Source organism: Somniosus microcephalus, chromosome 17 (genome assembly GCF_052327205.1).
Source record: "Somniosus microcephalus isolate GS21.2 chromosome 17, FLI_Smic_1.0, whole genome shotgun sequence".
Taxonomy (NCBI): domain Eukaryota; kingdom Metazoa; phylum Chordata; class Chondrichthyes; order Squaliformes; family Somniosidae; genus Somniosus; species Somniosus microcephalus.
The window spans coordinates 45,574,399-45,594,399 of record NC_141003.1 but is presented as its reverse complement, the minus strand read 5'-3'; positions in this window follow the sequence as shown (position 1 = coordinate 45,594,399).

The following is a 20,001-nucleotide window of genomic DNA, read 5'->3' as shown; positions in this document are numbered from 1 at the left end:
AATTATAGTTGTCCTTGGCTGATAAAATAAAAGACTTTATACTCTAATTAACGGGTTAGTTACTTCTTTGGAGTTTTATGGGTTTTTTCCTTCCCGAAGTGATAAAAATTCTCTAATTCAGAATTAAGGGACCAAGGTCAAGGCTACAACTTTAAGACAGAAATGTTCATTAAAATAGGAAATTGAAAACAGGTGCAAATACTCAATGGCCTCCAGGCCTTGGGTGATGCTACTATAACAGGAAGCTAGTAAGGACTAGACAACAGGCAGCAAGTGGCTCCAGGCTCGGCAATGTGCTTTGGCAGGCTCCACTTCCGGTTTCCTCATGCTTCGTACTGCACATGGGCAGCCGACCTGAAGGTCTGTGATAGTGTGGAAGGCAAGGGTAATTAAATTACATAGGATTACATAGGATATGTGGCACAGAAACAGGCCATTCAGCCCAACCAGTCCATGCCGGTGTTTATGCTCCACACGAGCCTCCTCCCATCTTTCCTCATCTAAATCTATCAGTGTAACTCTCTATTCCCTTCTCCCTCATATGTTTGTCCAGCCTCCCCTTAAATGCATCTATACTATTCGCTTCAACCACTCCCTGTGGTAGCAATGCCAAAAGAAACAAAAAATGGGTCCAGAGGAGGTATAAGTGGCAAAAGCAGAATCATTACCAGCACCTGCTGTCTGAAAAATTGGGAGCAGTGGTTATGATCTGAAATTGTTGAACTTGATGTTGAGTCCAGAAGGGTGTAAAGTGCCTAATTGAAAGATGAGATGCTGCTCCTCAAGCTTCTGTTGAGCATCATTGGAACAGTGTATGAGAGCGGGGAGAGAGAGGTCAGAGTGGGAATGAAGTGGAGAATTAAATGGCAAGTTTAGGGTCACACTTGTGGACTGAATGGAGGTATTCAACAAAGCAATCAGCTAATCTGCATTTGGGCTCCCCAGTGTAGAGGAGAACGCATCGTATACTGTATTCGCTGCTCACCATGAGGTCTCCTCTACCTTGTGAAGACCAAATGCAGATTGGGTGATCGCTTTGCTGAACACCTCCATTCAGTCAGGGTGGAACAAGCCTGCCTTCCGCCCTATGGAAGTGCTTGGAAGTTTGAACCATTTTCATAGTTGGGCCTTATTTAAATAGAATTGGCAAGCTGCAGCGCTAAATGAATTAAAAAGAATTTAAAAATTAACAAAAATAATAAAACTAAATTGTCTTTCTGTCTCCCAGTGCATTAAATTCAAATCATTTTATTTCTTTACAAATCCCTTAATGACTTCACCACATCTTATTTCAGCAACCTTCTCTAGCATTATGGCGCCGCTTGAACCTTCTGCTCTGAACTTGTCTCAACTCGTTCCTCTTTCCCAATCATCACCAAGACTCCACCCATCACAATCTTTTACACTCTGAAGTACTCTTCCTAAACCTTCCATCTTCCGACGTCCCCATTTAAAAGTCACTTCAAAACCTCTCTTTTTCCACATGCATTATCAGCCTACTTCCCTTACCTTCTCCTTTCAGTGCCCGCTGTTTGCCCGTAACCCCTCCTGTGGTGAAACACCTTGACATGCTTTACTGCATTAAAGGCTGCTATATAAGTGTAAGTTATTGTTGATGATGATGAGGAAGCGGCGAACCTGTTTTAAATGCCATATTGTGCATCATAATAAACCACTTTCATTATACCAATCAATGTTGAACATGTGGTCCAAGTGTGTTTCAAAAATTCAAGTACACCAAGTGCTAATTCAACAACTGCTGCCTGACTAGAATTAATTGGACCCATCCCCCAATAATTCTGTTAATTGCTGTTATTAATGCATCATCACTAAAACTTTATCGCCTTGTTAAATCTGTACTGCAAAATGCAACCAGTGTTATTAATACAAAAGTGCACTTTCAATGCCAAGATTAACATTTCCTGCATGGTGTTAGGCAGGCATTAACATTATTATCAGGCAGATTATCACCCCATTGTCAATTAATTTGTTTTGTGGAATTAATTCAATTTATACAAAGCTGGGAAAACATGAATTTTGTGGTTACTGCCTGAAAATGTATTTTACAACAGAAAGAGTGTATTGGGCAGAAAAAAACTGTTTCTAATGAAAATATTGCCTTTGTATCCCTTATTTTGCATTGTTTTGCCCTGAACCCATTGCAAATCAGTACTTGTATTGTAGAAAGTATCTGGAAAAGACAGGTTTTCTATATGATGGTGTAGGATTCGCAAAATTTCCGCATTCTCCCAAGGTTATTAATAAAAGGGGCCCTATGGACAATTTAAAAAGGGTACCCAAAAATGGCGTGCGCACCTTGGACCAAAAGCCTGTAAGATTTTAAAAGCTTGGACTCTGCAGCACAAAACAAGTAGCTTTGGGAAATCAAAACTTAAAATGCATTTCTGTGAAAAGGACTTTTGTGTTTGAAGGGTCAGACAGCTAAGCAAACATTGAATATGCATTTTCGTCGAATTGGAACAGATCAACCCAGTTAGGCCTAAGCATGAGGCCATTAGTTTGTCCGCATAAATAATCGGAAACAGCTTAAGGAAGCCATCAAGGCTGGACAGGCCGATTAAAATGCATTAATGACAATACAGCCATTAAGGACATCAGGCCATTAGGTGCGATAAATGACCATCTAAAACCAGTTATTTTAGATTGGTACAATCATTTAACACAGCCCGCCAAAAGTGAAACAATGGACTGACCTGATTTGGCGCGCAGATAAGGGCCATCGAAAGGAATATAACTGTAGGCCCTTAGTAGTGAAATAAAGAATAGATTTGCCTTTCTAATCTAGGCTTTATTAACTTAAAAATCCTGTAGCACATCTTCAACACCCAGTCCCAACTAAAGGCTGGAAAGAACTGAATTTAAGATGGCCACCACAAATCACATGACATCAACTACCAATGAGATTACAGCATATATCCCAAGGCAGGAAACAAACAACCAATCACAATACTTCTTACTAAACATAAAGAATAATCACCACAAGTAGTAATCGCTCTCTGGTCTCTCGTCTCTCTCTCTCTTGCTCTCTGTTTGCGTGGGCTGCTGCTGCACACACTCGTGCCCTGGTCTCGTGGCGGGTTCTCTTCTTGCTCCCCGCATTGGTTTTTCAGCAGTCAAGGATATCCATACCAATTGCGGGTGGGGCACAAGACCCGAGTCCAAAGTCACCCAGGACACCCGGGCCATGAGAGAGGGCAGAGGAAACGAAGCAAAATGAACCAAGACAAAGAGTATGGTAGACCCAACAGGGAGCAGGGAAGGGCAGCAGAAGACGCATTAATTAAGACCGAGCGCCGAGTTATAAGCTGACGCTTGGGGGAAGAAAATATCTGAGGACAGTGAGACTAAGTTGGCTAGTTGAACACTGCAAATGAACTGGCATTAAACACAGGTGTCCACGCCATAACGAATATACCGATGTTCAAAGAATGGGTAGGAAAATCTAAGCAGTGAAAGCTGCCAACCGTCTCGCTGATGCAACGTTACCGCCGACGACCGCCCGAGGGAGAAGAAGAAGAGAACCCATCGCGACTAGATGACGACGGTAGCTGAGGAGAAGAAAGGTGTGTCGCAGCAACAGCTCCAGCACCGCGCCCTGAGACCACATGGCGACGGAGTAACCCAAAGGACAGAAGCCCAAACCTCAAACTCGCAACTGTTAAAGCAACAGGCTTGGATTTGGTGAGCATGGATTCCTGGCCCCTCATAGCTTAATCTAGTTAGGTATAGGGGTGGGTTAAGGATAAGGGGATTGTTAAAGTAGTTGTTTTTCCCTCGATGTGCCGTGTGTTGCCTATTCCCTGTATAAGTATAAATAATTATAGTGATATGCCTGTAATTGTTCTCTACCAGTAATTTTCTCATAAGACTGTGTTTTCTTTCCTGTTTTAATAAAATCTTGGTTTTCTTACACCAAACCACCTGTCTTCTCGAGTCTTTCTGTATCGCCGCCTGTACCTAAGTCCGGTGTCTAGAACCCAGGGGCGTGGGAGCGATTCGAACCACTCACAGGCAGTCAGGGGCATAACTGACTGGGTGCACATGCCACCCACCACCCCCTACAATGGTGATCTCTTCTTCCTTCCTTCAGCCTCTCCAACTATGTTTTAAGTGTCATCTTAAGTAGCACTCTTGCCTCTGAGTCATCATGGGTTAATCTGCACGGCAGGATCAGACCACATAATTGAGGCTGATACTTAAGTGCAGTACTGAGGGGGGTGCTGCATTGTCAGAGGTGCAGTCTTTCAGATGAGATGTTAAAATGAGGCCCTATAAATTTGATGGCTGCCCATGATGTGTTCTAAGCAATTATTTATTTCATTAGGAATCAGTATTTGAAGTTCTTTTCCATAATGTCCATTTCATTCAGAAAACCAGTGTTCATTCTCTTAGAACATTAGGAAAGGAAATTCCCAACAGTGTGTACTTACTACCAAGTATTGTTATGAATATAATTAATCTGTTTCCAAATTGATTGGGGGTGTATTTTTTGCTAAATGAATAACTACTGAGATTTTAGTGTGCTTAGCAAGAACTTGAAGAAAACTAGTAAGCAATAAGACAACACTCATTCATTCCTGGGTACTGAATATGTAGGAACCCTCGTCAACCCCATCCACATATATCACTGGAGTACAACCACTTCAAATCTTCATGAACAACATTGGTATCCTTTAGGCTTTGCAGAGGTGGTCTTTGTAGTGTATGTACCTTTAAGGGGAGAACTACTTTTTACAGCTCCTGTATACTGTAGTACCGGCAGTGACCACACCTGTATGTAAACCCTGAGTAGGGATCTGTACGTTTAGTTTTAGAGTAACCCTCATCCAGTAAATACCTGTTGATTGTTCCCTGCAGTCTCGTGTCTAGTTATTGAAGGACACACAACATCAAAATACACGGATCTAACATTGGCGACGAGGCAGAATCGAACCTACCTGCAACTCTGCATTACCTCCCAGGGATTCGCTCCTGGAGAACAGTGGAAGAAAGTTGAGGCCAGAAGCACGGGCGTCGACCACGAGCAACCGCCCAGTCATCCAGCAGAGATTTGAGCATCGCAGGGGAGGCTGTTGAGAGCTGGGCTTGGTTCTCCAGTCACGGTGGTCCAGCGAAACAGGCTGGCAACAGGTACGGCGCAGACCCTTCCCGGACAGCGGCGGCTAGAGCCGACCGACGGCACAGAAAAGGCCGAGCAGCGTCGATGGGAGAAGAGAGAGGGTAGAGCGCACAGGGCGCAGCCGGTGTTCAGGACTGAGTGGCGTCGATGGGAGAAGAGAGAGGGTAGAGCGCACAGGGCGCAGCCGGTGTTCAGGACCGAGTGGCGTCGATGGGAGAAGAGAGAGGGTAGAGCGCACAGGGTGCAGCCGGTGTTCAGGACTGAACGGCGTCGATGGGAGAAGAGAGAGGGCAGAGCGCACAGGGTGCAGCCGGTGTTCAGGACCGAACGGCGTCGACGGGAGAAGAGAGAGGGCAGAGCGCACAGGGTGCAGCCGGTGTTCAGGACCGAACGGCGTCGACGGGAGAAGAGAGAGAGGCGCGAAGGAAAACGCGCAGAGCGCAGCCGGTGTTCAAGGGACGAGCAGCGTCAGTGGGGAAGAAAGGGAAAGGCGCAGAGCACAGCCGGTGTTCACGGGCCGAGCAGCCGCAGCGGAGAAGAAAGGAGAGCGCGGGAAAACGCCATTTTGAGCCGCAGCAGAGAAGAAGGGAGAGCGCGGGAAAACGCCATTTTGAGCCGCAAGAAGAAGGGAAAGCACGGGAAAATGCCATTTTGAGCCAGTCTAACCACACCCAGGGATGCCGAAGAGTGGCAGTATCACAGCGTTCGACAATGAAGTCGAAGATTGGACGACATATGTCGAACGCATAGAAGTGTACTGCAAGGTGAATGAAGTGCCAGATGAGAGGAAAGCACTGGTAATGTTGAATTCCATGGGTGCAAAAACGTATGGCTTACTGCGAAACCTAGTAACCCCAGAGAAGCCAGTGGAAAAGGATTTTGGAAACATAGTGTCAATCCTACAGAACCACTTAAACCCCACACCGCTGCTGATAGCAGAAAGATTTAAGTTTCACAAAAGGAACCAGCATAAAGATGAAAGTAATGCTGAGTATTTAACGGAACTGCGCAAGCTATCGAAACACTGCCAGTTTGGAACGGGACTAGCAGATACTTTAAGGGACAGTTTGCATGCGGGCTTCAAAGTGAAGGAACCCAGAAACGGCTTCTATCAGAAAAGGATCTTACGCTGGACAAGGCTTTCAGCATGGCAGTATCGCACGAAGCAGCCGCACGGGGTGCTGCAGAGATACAACGGAGACCGCAAGAATATGGCACAAATGAAATGTCATACGGAACAGTGAAGTGCTATCACTGCGGCAGAACAACACACGACCATAATGATTGCTGGTTCAAGGACAAATGTGCAGACAGTGTGGAAAAATAGGACATATAGCAAGAGTCTGCAGGTCGGGAAAGAAAACCAGCAGCAAGAAATCGCCACAGGAGAAGTACAAGAAGGTACATAAGGTGACGGAGAGTAGTTCAGACGAACAAAAAAGTGATACAGACTCCGGAAGCAAGGAGCTGGGTTGTCTGAAACTACATAAGGTGATCCAAACGGAGGATCACCAAACTATCTGGGTCACGCTCAAGATAGCTGGAGTCCAAGTGAAAATGGAATCAGACACAGGATCAGCCCTAACAGTCATAAACCGAAGGGACTACAAGTGGCTATTTTCACATATACCCTTGAGAGATACAGAGAATGTCTTGAAGCCGTACACGGGGAAAAAATCTACCCCAAAGGAAAAATAAGGGTGAACGTTGTATATAACGGTAAGGAAACACCAAAGATGAACCTCTATGTATTGCCAGATGGAGGACCACCACTACTAGGACGTGAATGGATCCGGAAGATACAGCTAGATTGGCATTCCATACAAGCACTGACTGTAGATGCAAAAAAGGATGACGACGACACACCTGGCCGACTGTCAAAAATGCTAACTGATGCACAAGAAGTGTTCCAGGAGGGACTTGGAACACTAAAAGGCATAACAGCGATGATCAAAATAGAGGGAAATGCAAGCCCAAAGTTTTTTAAGGCCTTATGCGATCCGCCCAGCCGTTGAAGCAGAGCTGGAAGGTTTGGAACATTCAGGAGTACAGTCCAAAGTGGACTGGAGCGACTGGGCCACACCCATCGTTCCTGTAATGAAGAGGTCGTTGAGTAATACGCCTGGGGAACCAAAGAAGGTTCACATCTGTGGGGACTTTAAGGTGACAGTGAACCCAGTCCTTCACACGGTACAATATCCGCTTCCGCGGATTGAAGATATTTTCGCCTCGCTATCTGGAGGGAAACGCTTCACTAAGATTGATCTGGCCCAGGCGTACCTGCAAATGGAGGTAGAAGAAGCCTCGAAACAGTACCTCACGATCAACACTCATAAAGGTCTCTACCAATACAACCGGCTGGTGTTCGGGGTAGCATCAGCTCCGGCTATTTGGCAAAGGGCAATTGATCAAGTCCTGCAAGGGATTCCAGGGACCCAGTGTTATTTGGACGACATCCTGGTCATGGGCGAAAATGAGAGTGCTCACCTTGCCAACCTGGAGCAGGCGCTCACTAGATTGAAGGAATATGGGCTCCGAGCAAATCGCCACAAATGCGAGTTTTTCCAGAAGCAGATCTCGTATTGTGGCCACGTTATTGATGAAGAGGGGTTACATAAGTCCCCTGAAAAGATTGAGGCAGTAGTCAAGGCTCCAGCACTGGAAAATGTGTCACAACTGAGGTCGTTCCTCGGGCTGGTGAACTACTAACATAAGTTCTTGCCGAATTTGTCTACAGTACTACACCCACAGAACACCCTACTGCAAACGGGGGTACCATGGAAGTGGAATGACGAATGTAAACAAGCTTTCCAGAAGTGCAAAGAATTGATCACATCAAAAGAGGTGTTTGCTCATTTCAAGCCAGCACTACCAATTCGGTTGGCGTGTGATGCATCACCCTATGGCATTGGAGCGGTGCTGTCGCACAAGTTCCCGGACGGCTCGGCGAGGCCGGTAGCCTTTGCGTCTTGGTCACTAACCTCAGCTACGCCCAGATTGACAGGGAGGCCCTCAGCCTAGTGTGGGGAGTGAAAAAGTTCAACGACTATCTGCACGGGCAGAAGTTCACCTTGCTGACGGACCACCAACCACTTGTCTCCATCTTTAATCCAAAGAAGGGCGTGCCGGTGATGACTGCGCAACGGCTACAAAGATGGTCCCTTTTTCTAGGGGCGAACCAATATGAAATCGAGTATAAGGGCACGAAACAGCATGGAAACGCTGATGGGCTATCACGCCTGCCACTGCCTACTGCGGAGGAAGCACCAGCAGTGGACCCTGTCGAAAATTTCATTCGACTATAATTGAACGCTTTCCAGTAACTAACGCTGATATAGAGAAGGAGACCCGAAATGACCCGACACTGTCTCGGGTATATGACTTGACGGTGAAGGGATGGCCAACACATGGCGACTCACTGTTGCCAGCATTCTCATCCAGAAGAGAACAGCTGTCAGTATGCCAGGGGACCTTGATGTGTGGATCCTGAGTGGTAATTCCACCCAAGTTAAGAGAGAGAGTGCTCAATGAGCTTCACGAAGGCCATCTGGGATGGGTGAAAATGAAAAGCCTTGCTAGGGCTTATGTGTGGTGGCCGGGGATCGATTAGCAAATCGAGGACCTGAAAAAGAGCTGCTCAGGATGCCAGACGGTCCAAAATGCACCACCACGTGCCCCTCTACACCCATGGGAGTGGCCCTCACCTCCATGGCAACGGGTGCATATTGATTTTGCTGGTCCATTCATGGACTCAATGTTTCTAATAGCCGTGGATGCGCACTCGAAATGGCCTGAGGTGATCAAAATGTTTTCCACCACGATGGAGAAAACTATTGCAGTCCTACGGACCATAAATGCCAGGAACGGCTTGCCAGAGCAGATTTGCTCTGATAACGGACCACAGTTTGTGTCCGAAGAGTTTCGAAGATTCATGAAAAGGAATGGGGTAAGGCATTACACATCCGCCCTGTATCATCCAGCCACAAATGGATTGGCTGAGAGGTTCATACAAACCTTTAAGAAAGCAGTAAGGGCCATGTGCGATGACGACATTCCACTGCAGCATAAGGTGGACAATTTCCTGTTAGCCTACAGAAATGCGACACATGCAGTCACCAACCAGGCCCCGGCCATGATGTTCTTTAACCGAAGGTTGAGATCTCGTCTGGGTTTGCTCAGACCAAATGTACGAAGAGATGTTGAGAATAAGCAATTCCAGCACATCAATGAGAAGCCGACAAGGAGCTTCAGTGTGGGGCAACCAGTCTTGGACCGCGACTACCGAACAGAGGAATGGCAACCAGGAACGATATGCACACGGCAGGGGCCACTAATGTACACAGTGGATGTTGGGGAGAACATTGTGAGACGCCATGTCGACCAGATCCTAGAGTCACAGGAACGAGTCAACCCCATGTCTCGCGCACCTGGTGATGAACCCGACATACAGGTAGCATCTACCCCAGAAACAGTAGCATCGGAAGCTGATGAACCAACTGACGACAGGGGGCCTCCGCACCAAGAACAAGACACTCAGGAAAGGCGCTATCCAGAAAGGATCAGGAAGCCGCCCCAAAGACTGAATTTATAAATGGACTATTTTCAGTTAATGTGCATGTTAAAAGTGTTAATTGTTAAATGTATGTTATGGTACTGTCAATCTAAAAGGGGATGAATTGTAGTGTATGTACCTTTAAGGGGACAACTACTTTTTACAGCTCCTGTATACTGTAGTACTGGCAGTGACCACACCTGTATATAAACCCTGAGTAGGGATCTGTACTGTAGTGATCAATAACATGTCATTCTATAGTGGACACTAGGTGGAGCCATAGAGCTGTGTAGAGCTGTATATAAGACTACACTACCCAGCTGTATGTATATTAAGACTACATTACCCATGAGGCACTTGGCTACCCACAAGGCAGCAGTCAAGATGGAGGCCTCTACAGATAACGTACCTAGTCCACATGTGCTCAATAAAAGTGTCTAGCAAAAGCTAGCTGTGTTCATAATAAGAATGTCTATTTATTAATGAACATAAGATGGTACCAGGATGGTGAAGATCTGCAGTAAATTGTGAAAAGCAACATGGAGAATTTGAAGCCACCAGAGCGTTTGAAACTCACAGGAAACATTGACTACAATTGGCAGACTTTTAAGCAACAATTCGAACTCTACATTGCAGCCATCAAATTCGGTACAAAGCCAGACGCAAGGAAGATAGTGTTGCTGCTTACGGTTGCAGGCCCACAGGCGATAGAGGTATTTAATACATTTGTATTTAATCCAGCAGAGAACAGAGAAAAATTAGAAGATGTGCTAAAAAAATTTGATGCACATTGCTCTCCCAAAAAGAATGAGACCTATGAAAGATACATCTTCTGTTCTTGGACACAGCAGTAAAATGAGACTTTTGATAGCTTTATAACTGATCTGAAACTGAAAGCACAGACATGTAATTTCTCTGAGCTCAAAGCATCCATGATTCGTGACCAGATTGTGTTTGGTATTCATGATAAAAAAAGTCAGGGAACGTCTGTTGAGAGAAACCGAACTAAATTTGGAAAATGCGGTGAAAATATGCCAAGCCAGCGAGCTAGCTCGAAAGCACGCGAAGACTTTCAGTGAAATCAATAATGATGCGATTGTAATGAGTGATAATGCTGCTGTCGGTGCTGTGTCCTACAAGGGAAAGAAACGTGGGCAGAACAGAAATGAAAAGCAATCAGAGGATGAAATTTTTAATTGTAAACGCTGTGGTTACAAACACCAGTTAAGACAATGCCCAGCATTTGGAAAAATGTGCACAAAGTGTAATGGAAAGAATCACTTTGCCAAACAATGCTTTTCAAAAGTAAAAACTAAGAATGGGCAACGAGTTAATGTGATTGAGGACACTGATTTAAGTGAGAACTTTTTTGTACGAATGGTGTCATGTGACAATGTCAAAAATGATACAGAAAATGTGCAGCCCTCAGAAATGGACAATGCTGAACATAAAGTCAATGCAGTAAAAGTGGACAAATGGATAATCCCACTGCAGATAAATGGAGCATTAGTTACATTGAAACTAGACAGTGGGGCAAAAGCAAACTTAATCAGTATGAGTGACATTAAAACTATGAAAGAAAAGCCCAAACTACAGAAAAAGTCAGTACTATTGAAGAACTATAATGGACAGAAAATAGATAGCTTAGGTGTGTGCAGACCAAAGTGACAGTCAAAGACAAAGTGCATCATCTCATGTTTTCTGTTGTGGCTGAAGGGCTTGATTCTCCACTAGGTGACAAAGCTTGTGAGGACTTAGAACTGGTCAAGAGAGTCTACCATATAAACTGTGCCATAAACAGACCAGATGACTCAGTGGATTCTGTAGTAAATCATTTCCAGGAAGTGTTCAAAGGATTTGGAGTTCTACCATTCACATACAAGATCCAGCTAAAGGAGGATGCTCAGCCAGTGATACATGCTCCACGAAGAGTTCCAACACCCCTGCGTGACTGGCTCAAGAATGAACTGGACAGAATGACCACACTAGGAGTCATCAGGAAAGTCGAAGAGCCAACAGACTGGGTTAACTCCATGGTATGTGAAAAGAAAAAGAACAATGATCTAAGAATATGCATGGATCCAAAGGACTTAAATGCAAACATAAAATGTGAACACTACCAGATTCCCAAGCGAGAAGAAATCACCAGTGAAATGTCACGTGCCAGATACTTTACAAAGCTCGATGCCTCACAAGGATTTTGGCAACTAAAACTGGATGAAGAGAGCACCAAATATTGTTCCTTCAACACACCATTTGGCAGGTATTGTTTCCTCAGAATGCCTTTCGGAATAATATCTGCATCTGAAATCTTTCATAGAGTGATGGAACACATAATTGAAAGTCTGGAAGGAGTTCGGGTCTATGTTGATGACATCATCATCTGGGGCTCCACACTGAAAGAACACAATGAGAGACGGACTAAACTGCTACAGAGCATACGCCGGAATGGACTGAAGCTCAACAAAGCCAAGTGTCAGTTTGGCATCCAGGAAGTCACTTTCCTAGGAGATAATCTATCTGGTAAAGGAATAGAGCCAGATATGGAAAAAGTAAACGCCATACTCAAAATGCCCCGACCCACTGACAAAAAAGGAGTGCTACGCATCATGGGGATGATAAACTTCATTGGAAAGTTCATTCATAACTTGTCAGCCAAGACAGCCTGTCTGCGAGACCTGCTACATAAAACAAATGAGTTCGCATGGACAGAAAGACATGAACAAGAGTGGATAAACCTCAAAACAGTGCTGACAACCACACCTGTACTCACCTTCTTTGACCCAACAAAAAGAATCAAAGTGTGAACGGATGCATCAAAAGATGGCCTAGGTGCGGTCTTGCTACAAGCAGAGGGTGAAGATTGGAAGCCTGTTACCTATGCCTCCAGGTCTATGACTGATACTGAGTGTCGATACGCCCAGATTGAAAAGGAATGTCTTGGCTTGGTAGTTGGACTAGAAAAGTTTCATGGCTACATATTTGGACTTCCCACCTTCACAGTTGAGACAGACCACTGCCCACTGGTTGCAATCGTAAAAAAAAACCTGAATGAGATGTCTCCAAGGATTCAACAACTCATGATGAAGCTGCAAAGATATGACTTTGAACTGATCTAAACACCAGGCAAATACATAGTGTTAGCAGATGCACTATCCCGAGCACCCACAATAAGTCATGTGAGCTCTACTGAAGAAGACGTGGAAGTTCATGTGAGTATGGTCACTGCTGCGCTGCCCGTGTCAGACACAAAATCAAAGCAAATAGCAGAAGAAACAGTAAAAGATACAGTATTACAAACAGTAATAGAGAACATTCATCATGGTTGGCCAAAAGGTTCCTATCCAAAATATTTTCACATAAGGTCAGAATTGAGTGTCGCAAGTGGACTATTACTAAAACAGAACAGAATAGTCATTCCACAGGCTCTACGTCAAGACATGCTCAAAAGGATTCATGAGGGACACCTCGGAATTGAAAAATGCAAAAGGAGGGCAAGAGACACTGTTTATTGGCCTGGCATAAATAAGGACATTGAGAACATGATAGGCAAATGTGAGACATGTCAGAAACACCAAAACAAACAAGCAAAGGAGCCAATGATAGTAGCTGACATACCAACAGCACCATGGCAAAAGGTTGGTATGGACCTTTTTCATTTAAATGGTAAAGACTATCTAATAGTGATTGACTACTATTCTAACTATCCTGAGATGGCGCTGCTCTCAAGCACCACAGCAAGCAGTGTCATAATGCATGTGAAATCCATCTTCGCCAGACATGGAATTCCCAGGATTGCCGTTAGCGACAATGGTCCATGCTTCAAATGTAAGGAGTGGCAACAGTTTGCAGCACATTATGACTTTCAGCACATCACATCCAGTCCTTTGTATGCTCAGTCAAATGGTAAGGCAGAGAAAGGTGTTCAAGTTCTCAAGCAGCTACTGAAGAAAGCGACAGAAAGCAAGTCTGATCCTTATCTCACCCTGCTGAGCTACCGAGCCTCACCTTTAGACTGTGGTTCTTCACCTGCTGAACTACTAATGGGTCGCAAGTTGCACACCACGCTACCCTGCTGTGCAAAAGAACAGCAAAGTGAGCAACTGAGACAGAGACTTCAACTGTTAAAGCTGAAACAGAAATCATACTATGACAAGTCATCCAAAACTCTAAAACCATTGACAAGGGATGATGTTGTCAGTGTTGAGGATCCAGATGCATGGAACAGGAAAGCTACAGTTCTTGAGGAAGTAGGACCAAGGTCATACACTGCTAGAACTGAGGAAGGACAGATTCTCAGGAGGAACCGCCGTTCCCTCCTAAAAACACAAGAGACTATTCAAGACCAGATTGATGACAATGCCGCAACTGCATCTTGTCATTCACTGCCAGAACAATCTCATGAAGACACATCAGACTTACCCGTGTTGAGAAGATCCACACGTGAAGTAAAAAAGCCTGATAGACTTAATCTTTGAGTACAATGTAAAGCTTTGAAAATGTGTTGACTGTTTTGAAAATGTTTATGTTTATAGAGCACTAACAAAAGTGTTACTGATATTATCTTTATTGTTTTCTTGAAAGTTGATTGATATTGATTTTATTAAACCTCAAAGAAAGGGGGATGTAGTGATCAATAACATGTCATTCTATAGTGGACACTAGGTGGCGCCGTAGAGCTGTGCAGAGCTGTATATAAGACTACACTACCCAGCTGTATGTATATTAAGACTACATTACCCATGAGGCACTAGGCTACCCACAAGGCAGCAGTCAAGATGGAGGCCTCTACAGATACTGTACCTAGTCCACATGTGCTCAATAAAAGTGTCTAGCAAAAGCTAGCTGTGTTCGTAATAAGAATCTTTATTTATTAATGAACATAAGATGTACGTTTAGTTTTAGAGTAACCCTCATCCAGTAAATACCTGTTGATTGTTCCCTGCAGTCTCGTGTCTAGTTATTGAAGGACACACAACATCAAAATACACAGATCTAACAGTCTTCAGCTGTCAATGACTATAGAAATAATTATCTAGGGTTTAATTATTTTACAGTCAAACCACGTCCCTTTGAACTTTTACTCAACATATCTGAAAATTCATGCAAATTTAAGCTTTCGGTTGGAGAGCAATCTGATAATACACTTCTGATGAAGCTGCTTCTTGGTGGAGTTCTTGTTTATCAAAATCAGGGTTGCTCTCCACAACCATTGCCCCCTTCTGCACACTGTGTACACAATAAATGGGATTCTTGTTTAGGTAAGATTATTTATCAGTGGTTGAATGCAAGTGGGTTTATTGTGTTGTATTCACTGCTATTTTAGTGCTCGGCATAAGCGTAACTATCAATCCAATACGTAACCATTAATTTATCCTGCAAAAAATATTAAATCCCTAGTCCCATGTTGTGGCAGAGGGACATTACAAATGCCAATCACAGCACACACTCAATAAAGATATCATTTGTGAATCTATGAAATGCAAAGTGATGAAAATACTGAATTTCTCTCCAATAACAGTTTACATTCAGGTTGAATGTTTTACATTTAGAAGAAGGAGTTTCAGAGGAAAATTATATTGTCGAACAGAAACATGGACAGACTGTCATCACTTCACTAGAACCATTACTTAAAGCTGACGCTGAAGCTCGACTCATCCATGAATTTATTTGACCTCCATTCAGTCATTGTGATTTTCCTTTTATAGATCACTATTGGGGGAGAAATTGGTTTAGTCCCATTTTCGGATGCGAGATCGGCGACACATTAGATACACATACCAGAGGCCTGAGGCTCTTTTCAGACTGGGCTTCAGGCCTCATCATCACAGTTACAATGGGCTGCAGATGCCAATCAGGCATCCAGTGGTAGGGCACCTGACAGCAGCCCTCAAGACGTGGAGACGGAGGGGGGCGAGTGCGGGCTGGCAGCAGCCCGCAGTGTTGCTGTAGTGTCAGGAAGAGTACTCCTGGTCCTCCTGGCTCCAAATTAAGGTAAGTTTAAAAATAAAAAAACTTAGGGGGAGAAATTGGGTGGAGCCGCAAACGGGGCGCCAAGCTCACCTGGGCGCCAGATTTTGCGCTGCGATTGGAGCAGCAGCGATCGCCGGAAATTCAGCTTGAGCGCCCCAAGAGGGACACGGGGCGAGGCTCGAGGCACTCCGTGTCCCTCTTAGGGCGCTGAAACTGAATATCGCAGCGCAACGTGCCACAGCGCCACACGCTGCGGCATGGCACACTGCGGTACTGCAGGCCTTCCTCCCACTCTTAAGGGGGAGGGGCCTGCACCAGGACGATGAGCGATCGTGAGTGCCAGCAAAAGAGCCCGGCACCGAGGAGAAGTGCCGGGCTCTCAGAAAACAGCCAGCAATGCCGCGGGGGGAGAACAGGAGGCCGGGGGCGGAGGTGCAGGCAGGCCCCTACCGAAAAAAATGGCTGCCCCGCACCTCCACCTTAATTTGCGCCACTGCCGCCACAGGTAGGTCCTGTGAACCGGGCGCGATTAACGAGCGGCACTACAGAGGCGGTCGCTGCCAAATATCGCGATCGGGGCGGTAGCAGGGCGCTGCGCACACCGATGACGTCATCGGTGGTGGCGCAGCGCAATAGGCTAATGCCGCCATTAGCGCCCCAGCTAAATATCGCGGGAGGCGTGGCCAGTGGTGCTAAAGCCACTGAGTGCCCTGTTTAGGCGCTAACTGGTGGCGCAGCCCACTGAATTTCTCCCCCTTACTGTTTTATTGGCGGCCACCAGCTGTCCTTAAAGGACAGAGGACAGCTGATTAGAATGCAGAAGGACCCAAAAATCTGATGGACCATGCCCAACACTGGCAAATTTTGGAGCAGGGTCACGAAACAAGCATTAGGCACCTTATTGGAACATGCAAGGGGCCTACTGCCAATTCAAAGTGACCAAATATGGCGTGGGACATACTTCCAGCGCAGTTTAGGTGCGGGACGTTGTAACCCGCAAAATTGGTGTTTTTACCCCCATGTTGCACCCAAATAATGAGTGCAATGAGGACCAATTTCTCCCCCATTCAATTTAACTGAGTACAAGCCATTTCTTGGCAAAAGTTAACTTCAAATTATCTTGCAATAGCAGAAAGAGGGAGGAAGATTTTTGTAGTATACTGGAAAGTAGTGGTGAAAGTTTAACTTTCTTTTGGACTGGAAATTGCACTCAGCTTTGGATGAGTCAAAGAAAACTGAACCGTAAACACTCCAACCAACAGTTGGTAAAGTGAAATTAGTTAGGAAGAGGTACTCATTCCTGAAACTGTGTAATTGCTGACTCTTGTCCCATAATCAATTGTAGTGCCTCTATAAATCTTAGTAGCATTGATTTAAGCGATTGTACATTTGTTTAAAAGAGGTAAAATAAATGAATATTTGGCTTCATGTGGTCTTAATAGGGAGGATTCTATCAAGGACAAGGCTAAAGGTAGTGGGGATTTAGAAATTTCTAAGAGAATGCAATCATTGAGATTTATTTTGTAATGTAATTGTAACATCATGGGAGTTTTACCTATTTTGCCTGGGGGGGGATTTTTATTTTTATTTGTTATATTATTGATATGAGTTCAGGTTCAACTTACAAAGAGTTAACTTTCACACAATGTAAGCCATTTAGACTGATTAATATGATGGGGATCCCAGACAATACCACCATCAAACTGTACTTTTGCAACTTATGTCATCTTTGAGACAATGGGGAGTTGTTTAGTACCTTCCATTACGATTCGTACCATGATGGTACCTGTATAATTATTTCTGTTTGTTATGCATCAGCAGGGGGCTGAGCTGAAGAGACAATTCAGGGCCATGAGCTTCCACGTCTAAAGGGTAGCATTTCCTTTAAGGTGGTAACTTTGATTGGCAGCTTGGTGTACCAATTCTTGACAGACTGTGCTAAGGGAAGGGTCAGAGGACAGTCTTTGTTTTATCCCTCTGATTCTGAAGGGGAGTTTGAGGCAGTAAGAGGCACCTCTCTCTAGTCAGTCAGAGTGATTGAGAGACTCGGTCTAGTTCTGATTGAGCCTGTAACAACAGAAGTCAGGTGTTGGTTACTGAGAATGTAAGCCCCAGGAGAGTCAGCTCATTAAAATATTCAGTGGTGGACTTGGAGACCAACTCCCAAATAACTTGAGCGTAAATCACTTTAGGGGAAGGAAACTTGTCATTACGGGATTCAAAATAATGCAGTAAATTAACTTGGCAGCACATTCCTGGAGACACAGTAGGTAAGTGACACTTTTTGTTCTCGAGCCTTTGTCAGAATGTTCAACTGCAGTGAAGTCTTACCAAAGGATTCCTTTGGGATTTCTCAAGACACCTTTATGACTTCAATTTTCATTTTTTTTATTCATTCCTGGGATGTGGGCGTCGCTGGCAAAGCCAGCATTTATTTCCCGTCCCTAATTGCCCTTGAGAAGGTGGTGGTGAAGGTAATCCCACAGTGCTGTTAGGGAGGGAGTTCCAGGATTTTGACCCAGCGGCGATGAAGGAACGGCGATATATTTCCAAGTCAGGATGGGTGTGTAACTTGGCGGGGAACTTGCAGGTGATGGTGATCCCATGCACCTGCTGCCCTTGTCTTTCTAGGTAGTCTTCTTTTTTTGTATGCTAATAGCAAAGGAAATCAAATGTCAATATCTAAGTCAGATATCCAAGCCAAAGCTTCCGGTATAACAGCCTGGCTATCTTGTAGGCTGCCTGCGAATTTCCTCTGAGGGCAGTGCTCCATGATGTGCTCCAGGGTCTGATTAAGAGTTTCACAGTCGCATGATGGGGATGCTTTAATCTTCCATCAATGGAGAAGGTGACAGCATCTAGTATGACTGGTTCTGAGGCGGTTGATGGTTGTCCAGTGTTTGCGAGGAAGGTTTGATCCTTCAGGTTGTACTGTGGTGTCCTCTATAAGGAATCCATTCTGTATGTTGCAGTTCTTCCAAACATTTCGCCATCAATCATCAAGGCTGGGGGGAGATCGCTAAAGGGCTTCGGCGACAGTCCAAAATGGTCTTCTAGATTTGAGATGGGTTGGTGGTAGGTTGTTCAAGTCGGCCTGGATAGGCATGTCTTTGCTGGTGTTTGCAAGCACAGGCAGCCAAAGTGTTGGTGTCGATAAAAGCGTACCGGTGATAATTCTCATAGTAGAATTCAGCTAGACATCAATGGATTTGACATGCGGACTTGATAGCCATGCCAGAGAGCAGTATTCCGCTGTAAAGTACACCAGGGTGAGTGCTGCCATACGGAGGGTTTGAGCATCTGCTCCCCATGTGGATCTGGTGAGTTTCTGGATCAAGTTGACCCTACTCTTTAATTTCTTCCCAAGGTCCTGGATATGCTGTCTATATGACAGGCTGCGATCAAGTGTGACTCTGAAATAGGAGTGGTTTTTGGCATGGTTAACCTCTGCGCCTCTAGGTGGTGGAGGTCGCGGGTTTGAGAGGTGCTGCCGAAGAAGCCTTGGCGAGTTGCTGCAGTGCATCTTGCAGATGGTACACACTGCAGCCATGGTACGCCGGTGGTGGAGGGAGTGAATGTTTAAGGTGGTGGATGGAGTGCCGATCAAGCGGGCTGCTTTGTCCTGGATGGTGTTGAGCTTCTTGAGTGTTGTTGGAGCTGCACTGATTCAGGCAAGTGGAGAGTATTCCATCACACTCCTGACTTGTGCCTTGTAGATGGTGGAAAGGCTTTAGGGAGTCAGGAGGTGAGACACTTGCCGCAGAATACCTAGCCTCTGACCTGCTCTTCTGGCCACAGTATTTATGTGGCTGGTCCAGTTAAGTTTCTGGTCAATGGTGATGCCCAGGATGTTGATGATGGGGGATTCGGTGATAGTAAAGCAGTTGAATGTCAAAGGGCAGTGGTTAGATTGTCACTTGTTGGAGATAGTCAATGCCTGGCACTTGTGTGGTGCGAATGTTACCTGCCACTTATCAGCCGAAGCCTGAATGTCGTCCAGGTCTTGCTGCATGCGGGCATGGACTGCTTCATTATCTGAGAAGTTGTGAATGGAACTGAACACTGTACAATCATCAGCAAACATCCCCACTTCTGACCTTATGATGGAGGGAAGGTCATTGATGAATCAGTTGAAGATAGTTGGGCCTAGGAGACCGCCCTGAGGAACTCCTGCAGCGCTGTTCTGGGGCTGTGATGATTTGCCTCCAACAACCACAACCATTTTCCTTTGTGTTAGGAATGACTCCAGCCAGTGGAGAGTTTTTCCCCTGATTCGCATTAACTCCAGTTTTACTGGGGCTCCTTGATGCCACACTCAGCCAAATGCTGCCTTGAT